At 31.3% G+C, this 5,897-nt stretch overlaps 1 long non-coding RNA gene across 1 annotated transcript; it reads left to right on the top strand.

Annotated features, from left to right (window-relative positions):
* The first annotated feature begins 2,533 nt into the window (after positions 1 to 2,533).
* On the top strand, positions 2,534 to 5,605 carry LOC141717004 (uncharacterized). Its single transcript, XR_012573490.1, has 3 exons — positions 2,534 to 2,737; positions 4,156 to 4,356; positions 5,499 to 5,605. It is a non-coding gene; the product is annotated as an uncharacterized LOC141717004 (long non-coding RNA).
* Positions 5,606 to 5,897: the final 292 nt, after the last annotated feature.

Here is a 5,897-nt window from a genome sequence, read left to right as displayed (position 1 = left end):
TAAATACTTCATCCAAAGTTTATGTCTTTATCCATAGTATGAGATGGTGATGATAACTAATCAGATAACACGAAACTAGTATACGCTATCTTTCGATATATATATACCCAACTACTAAGCATCCACAATCAAGATAGAAGTTAAGTAGACACCAATTATGCTTAGACCCTATATGTCTATAGAATTTGAAAATATAACGGTTGAAGAGCGGGTTATATATTAAGATTACATAGGGTGTGTAAGATGGTTAAAATTATACTACGAATTATGCATGTCAATTCAACATAAACCATTACTAGCATGGCAAGTTCTAAACCTCTATATTCAATGTTGCTTCAATAGAGATTAACAAACAATCTTAGATGTTAGCTACGCATCAAAGAAGAATAACCACAACTAAATTAGGAAACTATAAATCACCACACACTAAAGATTTAAAAAATCAACTATTGAAATTCATAAATCCGCTAGAACCCCATGACAACGATTAGTTCATGATCGAATGCATCATCATCATGGATTCCAATGAAAATATGGTACTAATAAGTTTAGAATACTACAAGATAATATAAAAGTAATAGGATTTAGAATAAAACAAAAACAAGCATCCAAAAGTATCACCTAAATCGAAGAATACAAAAGTATGAAACTAATTCTTCTTCTCCTTAGCCGTCTTGTGTGCTCTAGGTCTTCTTAATGTTCTCTTTGGCTACCCTGTTGATAAAAATGTCTTTTATCATTATATATAAGCCCCAAGTGAACCTGGACTCTTAAAATCATCAAATTCCATTCAAAACAGGATTATTAGCATTTTGGCGGGCGTGGGCGCACTGCCTTACTGGAACTTCTGGCGCGGCCGCCCTGCTTCAGGCGCGGTCACGCCTGCCTTCTGAAAAAACTCTGATTTTTGTTGTTTTGCGCTCCTTTCTTCGTGCGACCTTCCGAAACTCCATTCCTGACCACTTATTAGCATAAAATTATTGCAAAACTCAGTTCCTTCTACTGACTAGCGCCCTGTAACAATTAAACACAAAACATATAAAAAACACCACATACTTGAGTCCAAAACATCCATTTAAGCCGAAATGAAGCATTCCAAGTGGATATAAAATCCACTTATCACTCCCCCAAACTTAAATCGATGCTTGTCCTCAAGCATAAACAGACTCAATACTAAAAACAAAACAAATGCATGAATGCAACTACATGAAAATGCTACGATCCCCTCAGAATAACTATAACCAATCAATAAGCAATGCTTCTAAGAATGCAATTATTCAAAACAGAGTTCAACTAAATCTCACAAATCAACTCACAACCCAGAAACGTGCGTGTGTGCGATGCTTAACAGATATACTCTCATCACTGGATCAATAATCATATCCTAATTATTGCCAAAATAATCACAAGCTTATAAATAGAATGAATGTTAAACACAAAATGACTCACAACACCTCATATTTACTAGAGTTAGACAAGGATTCATGCTATAAAATTGAACACATCATAAAATAAATACTTATTTGATCGCGCAATGAATGAGGTCATAAAAGACTTATACAATAATATCCATGTAGCGAGTGTTATGTTAGCGGATCCTAGACTATACATGTGATATCGTGTATTTTTCAGAATTATTATTATTATTTTTTGAATATTTATGTGATTTTCTGATATTGAAGGAATAAAATTGTGGATATTTTATTCCTGTTTGATAAAATCGTATATTTATGTTAATTGTTAGTTGTCCTGATCCCGGTGGGTATTGTGAAAGTATTTAAGTACTTTTACTTTTTCAAAATTTTATTTAAAATCCTATCATTTTATTGATATCAGTAAATTGAGTTTATTTTACAATTTTGGGGTTCAAGTTGATATTTTATCCATGTCAAAAATAATATTTGGTATTTTATCTGGGTTCATTCCGACGATATAAAAGTATTGTAAATGATATTTTACGACCATTTAATTATGTATTATTATTATAATAAAATATATATTTATTCAAAAAAATTAGGTGTTATATTATTCTTGAATATGGAATTATGTGAAAACGGTGAATACATATTTGGTGGCTTAAACGTGCGACACATCTGTTTAAAATAATTTCAAATGAATTATAATGTGAAATAAGAGTTTTTAATGTCTTTAAATATATTTCTAAAATCATTGAGATATGATATAATTATGGGATTAGTTTTATAATCTCTAAAATTCTTGGATGGACTTTTTAAAAATAGTAGTTGGATTTACTTTAATGAATATATATTTTAAAATAATCTTTATACTTATTATTGTATTCACCGACCATAATCTTGTAAAATCCGTATAAAATAATCTATACGGTCAAAAATTATTTTAAAAATACGGGAAGAAAACTAATTGTATTTGCTATAATTAAAGCCGATAATATTTGTTCTTCCGAATAATTACCAATCTCTTGTATATTTTTATAAAATGTTTTTGTGTAGCTTTTAAAAAAATAAATTAAAATTAGCAACATAAATTTTATTTGCCTAGCCAGGTAAAGACACAGACCTCCTCCCCGTGGCAAATATTCATTTTCTGCTTATCTCTCTCGTGTCAACCTCTCCTCTCTCCCTTACATAAACATCACCCACCCTCTACTACTTTTGGTTGCTTAACACCACCATCTATTTCACTAAATTAGTAGCCCAGGCATCAAATCACCCTCTTCTCAATCCTAATCTCTTAATCTGTTCAAACCCCAATTTGGGTAATCTTTAAATTTGATTTTTATCTCGAATATTCCATTTGGTTGAGTTTTAGTCGATCTTGATGATTAAATATGTATAAATTGGTGTACATATGGGGTTATATGTTTAACTGAAAATTTTCGGATTAAAATTCTTTTGTACAATTGGTTCTTAATTTTTGCTTGTATGTATATATGGACCAGCTCATGTATGAAGGTGTGTTTTATTGAATTTTTCTGGAAATATATATAGATGGTTGATTTTCTATGTCATAATCGTTGTCGGTTAAAATTGTTGTTAGTTGTTTTGGTTAGTGTGCATAAATTATACTATCGGATTGTTTGGTTTTTGGATTGTTTTTGAGTGGTTGTGTTGGATGATTTGGTGATGAATTTTCTGGTATTTTGTGGCTGATTATACCTGCAAGTAGGAGTTTACAATGATTAAAGAATACGATGGGAGATGGGTTGGGGTTCCAAGTAAAGTTAATAAGTTTTAATAATGTTAAATAAATTTTCCAGCAATGCCTCTGTATTTGATAGTAAAACTGGATTTTCTGGACAGTGTAATGGGACAATACTTGGTATGAGTGTGTTAAGGTGAGTCTTTAGATCGTGTACGCGAAAACCTTGTGTCATTTGAGTTAGCGGTTCAAAAGTTATCAAGGTTTTAGTGACGGTAGCGCAGAACCTACGAAAACTGCGTTTTGTCCAACTTTATGAACAGACTTCTCCCGATTAAAATCATAATTTCGGGTTGAAATTTTTGTGTGTAGTAGTTTATTGATTCAAGATTATTCCAGTGCAGAGTTTGTGTTAAAATGATAATTTTTGATTTATTAAAAATCCAAGACTACAGGCTGTTTAAAGGAGATGGTACATAATTATAGTTCTATGACCCTTTTTGACATTTAATTTCGACCAAGTTTCAAGTCTCTTTTCGAGTCAATTAAAGAACAGAACTTGTTGAGGGTCATCCTGAGAATACGTCGGAGGTTAAGAATGAGTTTAAAAGACATGGATAAGATAAACAAAATCATAGCTAAGGTAAGCGGAGACAATTGAATATACGACTAAAATAACGATAACCGAACTTCTATATAGACTCATAAAATTTTTATGCTTCTAGTAAAAATACCTTTGTGTCCTAAATTCTTTTATATAAAAAGGTCGCTTGGTTTGCAAGTTTGTTCTGAGTCGCATATTTATCTAAAAGTCATATTTTGACTCGATTTCAGTTTTAAATCTACAGAGTCATGTGATATGTGAGTTACGTGTTTACGTGCTATGTGAATTACGTGCGTACGTGGGTCAAGAGTCCTGTGTTTGGCTGTTTTCTTTATGTGTGGGTCATCGTATGGGTAGATGATAGGGTTTTGACGCGCAGTTCGTCGAATAATTATCGGTTAGACGATTAATGTGTGATCTTTTATTTATAGATGTGGATCATTCGAGTTGATCAGGACAAGATTGGATAAAGAGTGAAATGGAATGGTATTAGTAAAGTAAATGATGGTGATGTCTTGAGGCAGAAGGACAAAATATGTGTTATTGGGAGTGTGACTAACTGCTAAACACCAAAGACAAGTATCCATATCTTCACTTATCGTTCAAGTGTTATTTATTTTGAATCCTATTATGTAAGTTTTCTACGCTATTTTAATTCCAGAATAGTTTAATATTTTTCATATCAAACTGCTTATGATTATGTAAGTATTCTTCTCTATTCCTACTTCAGAATAGATAAATGTTTTACATATCGCTGAATTAAATGCTTATTATGCAAGTACTCTTCTGTTATTCTATGTTTAGAATAGTTAAGTGTTTTTACTTATCCAAATACCGGGTTTTATAAATGTTTTATACCTTGAGAAAAAGATGATTTTGCTGTGAATGTTCCTACCAAGTGAATGGGGGAAATAAAATTATTAAGGGTGTCGATTATTATGACCCCTTCCAACAAAAGGTTTTGAGATTGGATGGTTACTGTTACAGCGTAGGTGATCGAGACATCGGTCCGCTGTAACAACTTGCAAGGCGAATATATGCCTTTTTTGGCACCATATAAGTACAGTATGGTTGCGGGATACCGGTAGTACATATATCTATGGTATGGATGCGGGATACCGGTGTTGTTTCATGACTGATCATCATGAACATCATGAAAAATAATTGATTTCAATCTAAATTGATATCTAAAATTCTTTCTTGTTTTGATAATCATAAATAAATGATTTATTAAGTATTTTGGTTTTGGATAAAAGGTGAAATACAGTTTTGATTCAGTTTTTGCTTGATATTGATATTTAGTTTGTTGTTAAATATCAAAGGTGGTAATAATATAGATGATTGATGTTGACTTCAGTATGTAATGTTGTGAGCATCAAAGTTCGTATTGATATCTAATTTGATATGACAACAAAATGAGTATTAATATCAAGAGTTCGGTTTTGAATAAAGTTTATGATTCAGTCCATAATCATTGTTTCATGTTATTGTTGTTTACGATATTTTCGTAAACACTGTTTTACGAGTTTTATTCTCGTCAAGATTCAAAGTATTTTTGAAGCATTTCACTCAAAAATATCAAAAGGGTTTTGAATATAGTGAGAAACAATTATCCGATTCTTTAATAAATTTTCCGATTCAGCAATTATGATTTTAAATGTACCGCTCTAATGCAGATGTAGGTTTTATATGAAACTGACCATATATATGCTATAATGAACTTGCTGAGCATTCCTTTCGCTCATACTTGTCTGTTTTCAAATTTAACCTCCAGTGAGGATTAGCTTGTGTTGTTTAGCCGTGAAATTCAAGAAAGCAAAGAAGAAGCTTTTGTAAGGTGGTTGGTCCAGGATTTGCGGACTAGTGTAAGTTCTATTATGTAAAGCTTTTTGTGTATATATATATATATATATATATATATTAGTTATGTTATTTTATATTTGGGCCTAATATACTTCTTTTCGAAGTTATACTAGCGGATCAAGTTTTGAGTTTGGGAATTTGTGAAAAGAGTTAAAAAAAAGTGAAAAATTTATTTGTGGAATTTTGATATCTTGTTTCTAGAACTGTAACCTAAAAAAATTCTGGTGTATTTGGGACATATGCTATAATTTAGTTGCTGGCATTCATTTATTGATTAAACATGTTGTTTTGGATTGAGATTTCATTGTGA

The sequence above is a fragment of the Apium graveolens genome, chromosome 4, assembly GCF_009905375.1.
Source record: "Apium graveolens cultivar Ventura chromosome 4, ASM990537v1, whole genome shotgun sequence".
In the NCBI taxonomy this organism is placed as follows: domain Eukaryota; kingdom Viridiplantae; phylum Streptophyta; class Magnoliopsida; order Apiales; family Apiaceae; genus Apium; species Apium graveolens.
The sequence above is the reverse complement of the archived record's forward strand: the minus strand, read 5'-3'. Positions and strand labels throughout refer to the sequence as shown.